A 14,317-nucleotide genomic window follows, 5' to 3' on the forward strand; every position below is an offset into this window, starting at 1 on the left:
TCTACCAACATGCCAAGTGTTCTACTAGAGGGGTGAACACGCTGGATCATGTCTACACCAATATCAAGCACGCGTATAGAGCCATCCCCCTCCCCCAACTCGGCCAGTCAGATCATCTCTCCCTCCTGCTCTCTCCAGCCTACACCCCCCTCAGACGCAGTGCCAGGCCCACCATAAGATCTGTTACAACCTGGCCTGAAAATGCACTCTCCAAGCTACAGGACTGCTTTACACAGACAAAATGGGACATATTCGAACACCAGGATCTGGAAACTCTCACAGAATCGGTGCTGGACTATATCAAGTATTGCATCGGAAATGTGACTGTAGACAAAAACATACGGGTTTTCCCAAACCAGAAACCCTGGATGTCCAGCCAGGTCCGCACACTCCTCAGAGCCCGTGATGCTGCCTTCAGGTCAGGTGACAGAGCTCTGTACAGGGCTGCTCGAGCCGATCTGAAAAGTGGTATTAAAAAAGCCAAGGCGGACCATAAGAGGAGCATAGAGTCCCACTTGTCCAGCAATAATACACGGGAGGTATGGCGGGGCATACAAGACATTACCAACTACAGAGGCTGTGCCACAAAGTCAGAAGACCTGAGTGCGCCGCTGGCAGAAAAGCTAAATTGCTTCTTCTCCCACTTTGAAACATCACAACAGCAGCACTCACCTGCTACAGCCCTGTTTCCACCCTCACCTAGCTCCTGTACTACTCCACTCACTGTCAGGGAACACGATGTCAGACGGGTGCTCCTGGCAGTGAACCCCAAGAAGGCTACCGGCCCAGATGGAGTCCCTGGTAAGGTGCTCAAAACGTGCGCCCACCAGCTCACTGCCATCTTCACCAGAATTTTCAACCTCTCCCTGGCCCAGGCAGTTATTCCGTCCTGCCTAAAATCAGCCACAATCGTCCCTGTGCCGAAGAAGTCTACCATCACCAGCCTTAATGACTACCGTCCTGTGGCCCTCACTCCGGTAATCACGAAGTGCTTCGAGAGGTTGGTCCTCCAGCACATCAAGGACTATCTACCACCAGACCTCGACCCCCACCAATTCGCCTATCGCCAAAACAGATCCACAGAAGACGCCATTACCGTAGCTCTCCACTCTGTGCTGAGCCATCTGGAGCAGGGGCAGAGCTACGTGCGGATGCTCTTTGTGGATTTTAGTTCAGCCTTTAATACAATCATTCCGGACATTCTCATTGGTAAACTGGTCACTCTCGGCCTCCCCACTGTCACATGTGCCTGGATAAAGGATTTCCTCACCAACCGGCCCCAGACTGTGAGACTCGGCCCCCACCTCTCCTCCACTCGCAGGTTGAGTACCGGTTCCCCACAGGGCTGTGTGCTAAGCCCCCTCTTATACTGTCTCTACACCTACGACTGTAGTCCGGCCCACAACAACAACCGCATCATCAAATTTGCTGACGACACTACTGTGGTCGGACTTATTTCGAAGGGAGACGAGGCAGCCTACAGAGAGGAAGTCCTGAAGTTGACAACCTGGTGCTCAGAAAACAATCTGGCTCTGAACACCAGGAAAACAAAAGAGCTCATTGTCGACTTCAGGAGGCACAGCACCGACTTAGCCCCCCTACACATCAACGGCGAGTGTGTGGAGAGGGTCAACACCTTCCGGTTTCTCGGCGTCCATATCGCTGCTGACATCTCCTGGACGGACAACACGACAGCGGTCATCAAGAAGGCTCAGCAGCGGCTGCACTTCCTGAGGGTCCTCAGGAAGCACAACCTGGACTCTAACCTGCTGCTGACCTTCTACCGCTCGTCCATCGAGAGCCTGCTGACATACTGCATTACAGCATGGTATGGCAGCTGCACCATGGCAGACAGGGAGAGGCTTCAGAGGGTAACCAGGACAGCGCAGAGGATCATTGGCTGCCCTCTCCCCTCCCTGATGGACATCTACACCTCCCGCTGCCTTAGCAGGGCAAAGAAGATCATCAAAGACAGCTCCCATCCTGCGTTTGGACTGTTCGACCTGCTGCCCTCTGGAAGGCGCTATAGGTGCATCAAATCCAGGACAAACAGACTCAGGAATAGTTGCTTTCCGAGAATTATAACTACTATAAATTCAAATTCACACATGCACTGACTACACCGCCCAACACGGACTTCCATCTGTATATATGTATATATGTATGTAGCGCCGCAGAATTTGTGCACCTATTCCCCCCCCCCCCCCCCCCCATCTCCCTTCTGTTTTTTGTTTTTTTTCTGTTTCTTGTTTTTTGTGCTAAATTGTATGTATGCACTGAGTACGAGCAGCTTTCAGTTTCACTGTACATGTATAGTGACAATAAATGGCATATCTATATCTATGTGGAGAGGATGTTTCCACTAAAGGGACAGTCTAGGGACCAGAGGCCATAGCCTCAGAATTAAAGGACGTAACTTTAGCAAGGAGATGAAGAGGAATTTCTTTAGTCAGACAGTGGTAAATCTGTGGAATTCATTGCCACAGACGGTTGTGGAGGCCAAGAATGGATATTTTTAAAGGTGCAGATTGACAGATTCTTGATTAGTAAGGGTGTCAAGGGTTTTGGGCAGAAGCAGGAGAATGGGGTTGAGAGGGAAAGATAGATCAGCCATGATTGAACGGCGGAGTAGACTTGATGGGCCGAACAGCCTAATTCTGCTCCTACAACCTATGAATTTATGTACTGTATAAATTATTCTGAACAGCCTGATTGAAAGACCAGTCTAATGTTGGCTTTCAACACAATTGGGTGCTATTAACAGTGAAACTGATAATTTGATATCCAATTGTTCGGAAATCACAAAGACTTGGCGTCTGGCTCAGTCAATGTTACACAAAGTCCTCTTTATCTATGGATCCACTATCCACATGATCACAGTCAGTCAGGTGTTACTGGGAGTATAGGTTGGATGTACATCCAAAGGCAGGGGTCACAAACACCAGAATACACCAAACATGGTCTGTAGTGCCTCTCAACCATTTGGCACGTTATGACGTACAAGCTGAGTTTCACCTTCACCAATGCCCAGTTTTCTCATTCCCAATAAATTCACAGGCTTCACGGGGACATTTATTATACTACTGTGCAACATCTGAAAAAGTGAAGAAAATGATGTTGGGATATTACAAGTAGCCTCCAAAAGCCAAGCATCCTTCATTATCAGAGACTTCCTGTATCTATTTCAAAGGGTTATTTACCCCTTTCAAACTCTTGAGTATTGTCTATTGCTCCCTCGCCCCAAATTTCAATCCCATTTTAAGTGACTCAGTTGGAAACATTCTTGCCTTTGGGTCAGATTGTTCCAAATTCAAAGATAGACACAATGTACTGGAGTAACTCAGTGAGTCAGGTAGCATCTCTAGAGAACAAGGATAGTTGAGTTTTGGGTGCTTATCCAAAACATCCTGTCCGAAGAAGGATCTAGATCAGAAACATCACCCATCCTTTTTCTCCAGAGATGCAGCCTGACCCGCTGAGTTACCCCAGCACTTTGTGTCTATCCTTGGTATGAAACAGCATCTGCAGTTTGTCATTCCAAGTTCAAGATCAGTTTTAAAAATTAAGGCATACAAATCACGCCTGACATTGATGATACCTTCCCATGCATTAAACTAAGGTGGATATAAAAGACTCCACACCCTCTACCATTGAGATGAATGCAAAGTATAATTTGAAAAAAGCCCCATGGTAATGCAAGAGATGGGCTGCAGTGTTGCATTGTTGAGGTAGGATTGGGGCAGTGCTGGTCAGCTTAAGAATCTGATGGTTGTAAGAAACTAGTTGTTCCTGAACCTGATAATGTGGAAATCTGGGCATCTGTGCGTGTCATAGCGAGAATAGGGCATGGCCCAGATGTCGAAAATTCTTAATGATAAATGCAACCTTCTTACAGCAGTGCCTTTTGTAGATGCTTTTGATAGTGGAGAGGGCAGTGCGTTCTGTAGATGCTTTTGATTGTGGAGGGAGCAAAGCCACCACATGGTCCACCATTCTCTGTAGTCTCTTGCATTTCTGTTCATTGGAATTGAGCTACCAATCCATGATGCAACTAGTCAGCAGACCATCCACTGCGCATCTGTAAAAGTTTGTTAGAGCATTCGATGCCATAGAAACAAAGAAACATAAGAATTAGGTGCAGGAGTAGGCCATTCGGCCCTTCGAGCCTGCACTGCCATTCAATATGATCATGGCTGATCATCCAACTCAGTATCCCGCAGCTGCCTTCTCTCCATACCCTCTGATCCCCTTAGCCACAAGGGCCACATCTAACTCCCTCTTAAATATAGCCAATGAACTGGCCTCAACTACCTTCTGTGGCAGAGAGTTCCAGGGATTCACCACTCTCTGTGCTATGATAGATCTCTTTAAACTTCTAAGAAAGTCGAGGTGCTGACGTGCCTTCTTGGTGATTACATCTGTGTGCTGGGTGGGCAGTCCATGACGTTAATGCCAAAGAATACAAATCTGCTAACTCTCTCCATAGCCGACACAATCAAAACTAGCTTGTGGTTTCCTGACATTTCCCTTCTGAAGTCAATCATGAGCTGACTATATGATGATCACAGTTTGGATGTTCTGTCATGTATAGCAATATCAGCAGAAATTCTCTGTCACAGAAAGCGGTCAAGGCCAATTCACTGGATAAATTTACAAGAGAGTTAGATACAGGTCTAGGGGCTAGCGGAATCAAGGGATATGCGGAGAAGGCAGGCACGGGTTATTGAATGTGGATGATCAGCCATGATCACAATGAATGGCGGTACTGGCTCGAAGGACCAAATGCCCTCCTCCTGCACCTATTTTCTATGTCTCTATGTAAAAGGAATAAAGGGAGTTGATAAAGTTCCATTCAGGAATTTACCCTTGCCTGATTGTGCTTAACATACAATATAATTATTGTCATAAAATTATCTCTGTAATCAGGTTCCATTAACGTCAATGGAGCCAAACTAGAGATAGCGTGAAGAGTGTGGCCTCCGTTATAGTGCATAATCAGCAAACATTTATCCACCCCAAATGCTCCATGACCCAGAACTTTCAATTCCAAAAGTTTTCCACCCGCTAAAAGAAAAAAAAGGCAAAAATATAAATGGTCAGCCCAATATTATTAAATACAGGCCATCCACAAGTTACAAACACTCGATTTATGGACATGTCTACATTACATAGCCAATTAACCTGCAAACCTGTACATCTTTGGAGTGGGAGGAAACCAGAGCATGGGGAGAAAACCCACGTGGTCACAGGGAGAACGTGCAAACCCCTTACAGACAGCAGCTGTAGTCAGGATCAAACCTAGGTCTCTGGCACTGCAAGGAAGCAACTCTACCACTGCGCCACAGTGCTACCCTGGCAACCTATGCCTCCCTCTGCTCTGAGCAACATTCTGAAGAACCTAAATCTTACGCAATATTAAGTGGATTTCCTGCCAAACAAGTCTGACCTCCTGTGGAACACTCTGCTACAGAGTAAAATCTAGTCCAATCATAATATGAAAATAAGGGCCTTTTGCTCATTATTTAGCATGCAGTAATGTATGATGAACTGTGATCTGCAGGATGCAATGCTTACCAGTTGGGCTATGAGGTACAGCAGGCACATTCAATGCATTTTTCATCTCCATTAAGTAACGGCAGTCTTGTGGTTATTGGTTTATTGCTTCACTTGCTCTGAAGGGAGAATACTCATATACTTCTGCTCATAAGCATTGCCATCTTATTGGTGCTTTGTCACAGTATTGCACTGTGTTGGAACAGAGTCCTGAAGTGACCCGGTGTAACTCCCATCTCTTCCAACTCCCATCCAGCGTAGCAAGCATGTTGAGTTTCCCAGTCCAGTGGCTGTGCTTCCAACAGCATTATCACTCCACACCAGATTTCACACAGAGAGTGGTGAATCTCTGGAACTCTCTGCCACAGAGGGTAGTTGAGGCCAGTTGATTGGCTATATTTAAGAGGGATTTAGATGTGGCCCTTGTGGCCAAGGGGATCAGAGGGTATGGAGAGAAGGCAAGTACGGGATACTGAGTTGGATGATCAGCCATGATCATATTGAATGGCGGTGCAGGCTCGAAGGGCCGAATGGCCTACTCCTGCACCTAATTTCTATGTTTCTATGTGAGCGGCACTGTGGCCCTGTGGTAGTGATGCTGGCTTACAACGCCAGAGACCCAGGTTACAGACCGCAACACTGGGAGGTGTCAATCCATTTAACTTGAGTCTAAGAGGTGGGCTGAAAGGAAACCCACTTCATAAGATATTGGCTGGAAGGAAATAAAAGATATGATACATGGTGTCAGAGGTTATGGGGAGAAGGCAGGAGAATGGGTTTAGGAGGGAGGGGTAGATCAGCCATAATTGATTGGCTGTGTAGACTTGGTGGGACGAAGGGCCTAATTCTACTCCTATCACTGACATGGCTGCCAACTCTCACACATTGAGCGTGAGAATCACAAATTTCACCAAATTCTCACACTCTCACTCTGATCACAAATTTCTCACGCTCTGAGGTGAGAAATTCTGTGATCAACAAAACTTTCAAAATGCATATCAACTGCATGGGTCACGGGTGTTGGAGAGCCGGGGCTGAGGGAGGGATGGAAGCAGAAGCAGCGGCGGGAACAGATGCGGACGGGGAGCCGGGGTTGGTGAGTGTTTGCCAAGCTGGCGAGTCGCTTGCTGCAGCTCCGCCATGGAGCAGCCTCAGTGCAAGAGTCCCAGGCTGTCGGAGGTATCGGAAGCTTTGTGCCGCTGCCATGAGATTCTCTGTGCCGAATACACCCAGGTGAACGGCATGGATGAGACTGCGGCTCGGTGCATCCTGGAGGACAACCAGTGGCTGCTGGAAGTAAGTACCAAGCACTGGGTAGAACGGTGGAAAATTGTGGCCTTCAAATGGGGGTGGTTGGAGAAAACATCCTGCTTGCCTGCTAGATTTTCACTTACTGTAACTGTAGGAAAAATGTTCCCGATGTTTGGGCAGTTCAGAACCAGGGGTCACAGTTTAAGAATAAAAGGTAGGCCAGTTAGGACTGAGATGAGGACAAACTTTCTTCACACAGAGACTTGTGACTCTGTGGAATAGTCTGCCACAGAAGGTAGCGGAGGCCAATTCACAGGATGTTTTAAAGAGAGTTACATTTAGCTCTTGGGGCTTGCGAAATCAAGGGATATGGGGAAAAAACAGGAAAGAGGTACTGATTTTAGATGAACAGCCATGATCATATTGAATGGCAGTGCTGGCTCGAAGGGCCGATTGGCCTATTCCTGCACCTATTTTCTATGTTTCTATGCTTGAGTATATGGGAATAAAACTCGACCACTTGATTTTGAAGCATTCATGCATGGTGAAGGTATAATGTAGTCATAGAGTGATACAGTGTGAAAGCAGGCCCACCGGTGCAACTTGCCCACACCCACCAACATGTCCCAGCTACCCTACCCGATTTTGGTCCATATCCCTCCAAACCTGTCCCATTCATGTATCAGTCTAACTGTTTCTGAAATGTTGGGATAGTCCCTGCCTCAAATACCTCCTCTGGCAGCTTGTTCCATACACCCACCACCCTTTGTGTGGAAAAAGTTACCCCTTAAAAAGTTACCTCTTAAAAATACTTCAAACAAAAAACATTGATGTCATACTTCTACAATGCACTAAAACATGATTTTAATACAAATTTCAAATTTCAAAAAGTCTCTACCATGAGGGGGGGGGGGGCACACACCCACCAACATGATACTCCCTCACCGGGTACCCCCAAGGCCAGTGATCAGTGATCGCTCAGCCGCCCCACCTTCAAAAACGCTCCGTGGCCCCTGGTTCAGAGAGCACTGCCAGATGTGAGCGGGGAACTGACGCCAGTTGTCTGTGATGTCTGAATCCCAATGTACAGGGCTTCGTGTTTCGGAGTTGTGTAATGTTTTGAATTGTAATCAGCCTGATTTGTAATTAATTGACAAAACCTTAATTTATTAATCCGGAATATCCAGGAGGATGGGATAAGTGTAATATTAAAATGACATGCAAGGTGTCAGGCTGTCTGACACAACATACAGCCCCGATAACTCATTATTTCCTTCAGTTAAATATTCGGAAGGCAGCACTATTGTCATTTGCCACTCAACTATCATGTTTGTTTACCTCACTGACTATTTCTATCCGCCCAAATCCCTTTGACAGGTTGAATAGTAATGTCCCCAATTTCATTGTTTTATTAATTGAACATGTAGATGAACATCCTCAAGGAATGTAGTCAGATGGAAACCGATTCAAATGCGATGTTTAAGAGCTTGTTCAAGGAAGGGGCATATTTTAAAGGAGTGACAGAGATACTTGCAGGGCAATGTGTGAGGAGGTTATTATTTGTCTTTAGTTGTTACTTGAACCAGAACATCTGATGATTTAAGGGTTAATATAGTAATTGTGCTGATACTGACTCCAACCAACCACGTAATGAATATCATCCATTCCGGAGGTTTTATTTTTCTGATGCCATTTAAACTTCACTTGGATTTCAATCACTTCAATGTAAAAGTAATTGGGAATGGGGAGCATTGGAACAAAAATTTGCCCTCGGCACATCTTAACTGTAATATAATAATGTATGCATGTTGGTAGGTTCAATCAAAACAAAGATCTTTTTATCATTGTTGTGTTATGAATACAACAGAAAATATGATGTACTCTTAAGATCACATTTAATAGAATAATATTGCTTAAATATATAGTTATTGCATTTCGGAAAAGTCCCAGCTGAGAGGAAGACAGCAAAATACTGAAAATATTGGGGGTGAAAATGACTTCAGGACAGTTTGTTAGGAAAATGCAGGAAATGGTAACAGAATACTTATACAGCTGAGTGAGTATAATTTTATGGATGAGAAATTGTGTCAGTCAATTGATGACTATAGTAACTAGCATGTTAGATAACAAGGATGTAGCAAATTTTGTTATACAAAATCTGGTCTGTGAAGTGCCCCATAAAAGATAACTGCATTAGTTAAGCACCTGTGGACTTGAATGTAATAGGTTAAGTCCAGGGGATCAGATATGGGGCTTTATGTGTGTGCCAGATATATTGTCAGTGCAGAGGAGCTAAGAGCAAGGCCAAGTGTGCATCCAGAGTCAAGGTCTGGAATAGTATTAGATGTGCAGTCAAAGCAGGGACAATGTGAGTGTTCAACACTGGGAACCTCAGCAGGTAAGCAGCTATGATCAGGGTAGAATAGGGAGCCGGGTTTAAGGCTGGACTCAGGGTCAGGAATGAGAGATGGTATGCAACTGGAGTCAGGGTCAGGAGTAGTACCAGGTGTGCAGTGAGACCCAGATTGAAAATCATGTCAAGTGTTTGAATATAATCTGATTTCCATACATGAATATACTAAGATCATTCATGTGCTGCACCTGTTGATCAGAGCCTGGCTTTACTGTGGAATGTAATTAGGAATGCAATTTAGCCTAACCTTATTCATAGCTAATCCAATTTAAAGCATAAATATTGCATTCAAGTGTAAGTTAAAAGTCGTTACAGTATGCACCAGGTTGCACAGTTTCAAGCTCCATACCAATGAGAAGGGGGACATCCCCCCCCCCCCCCCCCCTCATTCGCTACACTCCCTCGGGCTTGGTCTCTCGCAATTTCTCACTCCCAACTCTCACCAAATGTTGGCAACCCTGCACTGATGATCTCTGATGAATATATTTCAAGGCAATTTAATTTAGTTTAGTTTAGATATACAGCGTGGAAACAGGCCCTTCGGCCCGCTGAGTCATCACCAACCAGCGATCCCCACACACTAAAACCATCATACACACACTATGGAGAATTTACAATTTTACCAAGCCTACAAACCTGTACGTCTTTGGAGTGTAGGAAGAAAACGGAGCTCCCAGAGAAAACCCATGCAGGTCATGGGGTGAACAAACAAATTCCGTACGGACAGCATCCATAGTCAGGATCGAGCCCGGGTCTCTAGTCTTGTAAGGCAGCAACTACTGCTGCACCATGATGATTAGGGCAAAGAGCTGTGCCACAGTTCAAAATGTGCTGGTAAATGACACGTGATTCTCCCAGTCAACAGATATTACAGAAGGCCAACCCTGGACCTCATGCCACTCCTGACCTGCAGTGGATATCATCTTATATTTTGAGAACTAGAACTGATCAATTTACAGCAAGCTTTTGTTGCATAGCTTATGCTTTCATTCAAAGGTAAATTATTGACTATAGCCCAACTCAATCCTATGATAACTGATCCATGTGTGTGGAACATACATTGCGCTAAGCTATTTTACAAAGCTTGCAACAGTAGAACCCTGTTTTAAGACTTGGAGAGGGATCATATTGTGCAAATAATTCAACCACTTAAAAAGCCATTGATATACTGCAAATCCTTTAATACCTAGGGATATATTTGAAAAGGTTTGCAGAATGTCCTTCAGTTCAGATTTCTGTGCAATTAATAGAAGATTTAGGAAGTTTGCACACAGGTGTTTGGAATTAATCTAGCTTCAAAGAACTCTTGGTGATTTGGTGCATAGATCAGAGAGAACATTACATATCTGGGATGTGACCCGTAAAAGCGGAGACACAAAAGACTGCAGATGCTGGAATCTGGAGGGAAAAAAAAGTTGCTGAGAGTTTGACACAAAATGCTGGAGTAGCTCAGCGGGTCAGGTAGGATATCTGGGGGAAATGTATAGGAGACTTATCGGGTTGTGTCCCTTCTTCAGACTGAACAGCCTGAAAAACGAGTGCCTATCCAAAATGTCCACTCTCCGTTTTCTCCAGAGACACTGTCTGACCCACTGAGTTACTCCAGCACTTTGTGTCTATCTTTGGTGTAAACCAGTATCGGCAGTTCATGTTTAATACAAGCTGCCGGGAATGCTCAGTAGATCTGGCAGCCTTTTAGGAAGGAAATGAACGGTTGGCTATTGGAGTCAAGACCATTCCGCCGGAAGGAAAGCCCCCCCCCCCCCCCCCTCGCCTGCCATGCTTTGTCCAGCTTCCATACTCCCCACTCCCCCCACAACCAATTTGAAGAAAAGTCCCAAACCAAAATGTCATCCCATGTTCTCCAGAGATGCTGTCTGACCCACTCAATTACTCCAGCACTGTGTGTCCTTTTGTATAAACCAGCATATGCAGTTCCATGCTCAGGATCTCTGCATGCATTGAAAGCCAAGCAAATGCATTCATGGTGACCTAATGTGGCCATTGTGTGTGCCCTACTTTAGGCTATAATGAAACTACAGATCAGGTAGTCCAAGAGTCTCCAATGGCATGGTTTAATGTAAAAGGTATCTTGCCAAGCCTTTTAAAGATTAATAACAGCCCAATGACAATAAGCTGGTTCAAATGCAAAACCACTAAAAAACACTGAATGCAAAACCACTAAATGCCATGAAAAGGAATTGGTTTGTGTCAGTTTGCAGATGCCAGCCTTCCTGATAGAACATGTTCTCTGGTACATCCTGGCCTGGCAGCCCCATTCACAAAAGGTGCAGCAACCCAAGAAGCTGACCAGACAAGCTTTGCCGGAGAAGAGCGCAAGTTAGGAATCAGCTCTGCTGGGCTAGAGCATCTGACATAGGTCAGATGGCACTGATCGCTGTTGCACACGGCAGATCTGGCAACATTGTTGCCCATTCCTTGCAGCAGTGCTGGAGGTCAGAGTCTGAAGGGAATCTCCCAGCCCTTGTGTTGTGCACAATCATTGCTATAGTGACCCAAAAAGCGCTCTTGACTGCTACGTAATGTTGGGATTCTGTTGAAAGTGAGACCCAGGAAGCGACAGTGTCACTGCTAATACAGGTCTTAACTCTCACCTTATTTAGTACAATAAACTACCCTTAGATTTAATTTTAGTATAGTTTAGAGACACTAACGCCCTTCGGCCCACCGAGTCCACGCCGAACAGCGATCCCCATACATTAACAGTATCCTACACACTTGGGGCAATTGACTATTTTTTACCAAGGCCAATTAACTTACAAACCTGGCGGAAACTGGAGATCCCAGAGAAATCCCACACAGGTCACAGGGAGAATATACAAACTCATTACAGCCTGCACCCGTAGTCAGGATTGAACCAGAGCCTCTTGGTGCTGTAAGGTAGCAATTCTACCGCACGGTTACCATGCCACCCTAAGCAATAATTTCACTAATTCACTAATTAATTACTGGTCATTTGATGAATACAGACCTTGGTTTAATTCCTCCCTGCGCTAATGCCAAATTCAATCATTCCTTGGAATTCAATCATTCCTTGGAATTCAATCATTCCTTGGAATTCTTTAACAAGTCACTCACTTTACTAGATCTCCTGTCTCTACTTGCAAAGCTCCAGTTTATAAGCTTTCTTGATTAATAAGGGTGTCGAGGGTTCTGGTGAAAAGGCAGGAGAATTTGGTTGAAAGGGAAAGATAGATCAGCCATGATTAAATGGTAGAGTAAACTCGTTGGGCTGAACAGCCTAATTCTTATGAACAAGAGGATCAGACAAAATGGTCGACGGATAGTAGGGTATAAATGGAGATGTAAGAGACCGCAGGTCCTGGAACTGAGTAAAATGCAAACTGCTGGGAGAACACAGCAGGACAGGCAGCATCCGTGGAGAGAAATGGGCAGACAACATTCTGGGTTGGGAGTCTTCTTCAGGCTCAAGATGGGTTCTGACCCAAAATGTCATCCATCCTTTTTCCTTCACAGAAGCTGTCTGATCCATTGAGTATCTTCAGTTTTTTTTTTTTTTTTTAAACTCAGGGTACACAATGGATTGCGTTTATCCACCAATGGATGAGAGATCTGGGAGTGATCCAACTCTTCATTCATTCAATCTTGAGCCTCACTAAATTTGTTTCCATGTGGTTGAAGAGCTCAGCTGCAAAATGTACCCAAAATGTTGGTATCATTTGATAGGGCGGCACAGTGGTGAAGCGGTAGAGTTGCTGCCTTGCAGCACCAGAGACTCTGGTTCAATCCTGACTATGGATGCTGTCTGCACGGAGTTTGGATTGTTTCCCTGTGACCAGGTGGGTTTCCTCTGGGTGCTCTGGCTTCCTCCCACACTCCAAAGACGTGCAGGTTTGTAGGTGTATTGGCTTCTGTATATTGTCCCTAGTGTGTAGGATAGAACTAGACTGCTGGCTGGCAAGGACTCAGTGGGCTGAAAGACCTGTTTCCATGCTGTATCTGTATCTCTAAACTAGTGTACAGATGATTGTTGGTGGTCACACCGAGTTAGCTGAAGGGTCTGTTTCCATGCTGTATACCCCTAAACTAAACATTCTAAACATTCAGTCTGAAGAAAGGTTTCGGCCCAAAACGTTGCCCATTTCCTTCGCTCCATAGATGCTGCTGCACCCGCTGAGTTTCTCCAGCACTTTTGTCTACCTTCGATGTTCCAGCATCTGCAAGTGTCGAGGAAAGTGCTGAGGCAACTCCCAAAGTTAATCAAAATGGATTGATCAAGAAAACATTGTTTTTCAGCCTTCAAACGATGTAGATGAAAGGGATGGATGAGAGACAGCTAAGTGATTATAATGTATAATTTTACATGACATGAAAACCAGAGCACAGAAAAATAGGACAAATTGATAAAAGCCAAGCAGAGAATTGATGCCAGGTTGCACCTCACATAGAGAGAGAGATTAATGACAGGGATGATATTCAGATAAGGCTTTGGAGCCACGGATTCCATTCATTCTAAGCAGGCGGTTGGATGATTTGATGGGCAGATTCTGCATTTCTATTAGAAAGTTGTGCCAAATGAATTTGCTTCCACTGTTCTTAGAAACTGCAAGGTGATTATCTTAATAAGATTCCATTCTAGTGAAATTAACTAAATTACTTTTAGGACCAGAAAGCTACGCGAAAGCTTAAATTAATAGGGAACTAATGTAGCGCCTTTCATGACTCCAGGGCATCCCAAAGTACTTTTCAGCTCATTGTCTCAGTTTGAAAATAACAGCTCGGAAGCAGAAACAACAAAAATCACTGGAATAAACAAGTTCCAAGGTTGATCATGTAGGAGCAAAAATACATTATTTGAAGGGCTTTTTTTTTGCATTCTATTGCATTCGAAACTAACTTTGAGTGTTCGGTTTTGCATGATAGACTGCATTTCATCTTTCTCCACTGTGACTGTTGCGCGCATCTTTACCAACTGTAGTTTTGTCCACTACACCCGAGGATTTGGTTCCTCTTTTCCCCCCACACACTAGAGCACACGTGCTAGGTAATTCTGAGAGTTCACAAGCACATCAATGTGTGAAAAGACCAGTCATGTTGTCGTTCAATGAATCACAATGA

The 14,317-nt window shown here is 44.9% G+C and overlaps 1 protein-coding gene across 5 annotated transcripts in view; it reads right to left on the reverse strand.

Moving 5' to 3' along the window:
* klf12b (Kruppel-like factor 12b) overlaps positions 1 to 14,317 on the reverse strand; it is a 242,257-nt gene that overhangs the window by 193,562 nt on the left and 34,378 nt on the right. The window lies entirely within an intron of this gene.

Source organism: Leucoraja erinacea, chromosome 6 (genome assembly GCF_028641065.1).
Source record: "Leucoraja erinacea ecotype New England chromosome 6, Leri_hhj_1, whole genome shotgun sequence".
Lineage (NCBI taxonomy): Eukaryota > Metazoa > Chordata > Chondrichthyes > Rajiformes > Rajidae > Leucoraja > Leucoraja erinaceus.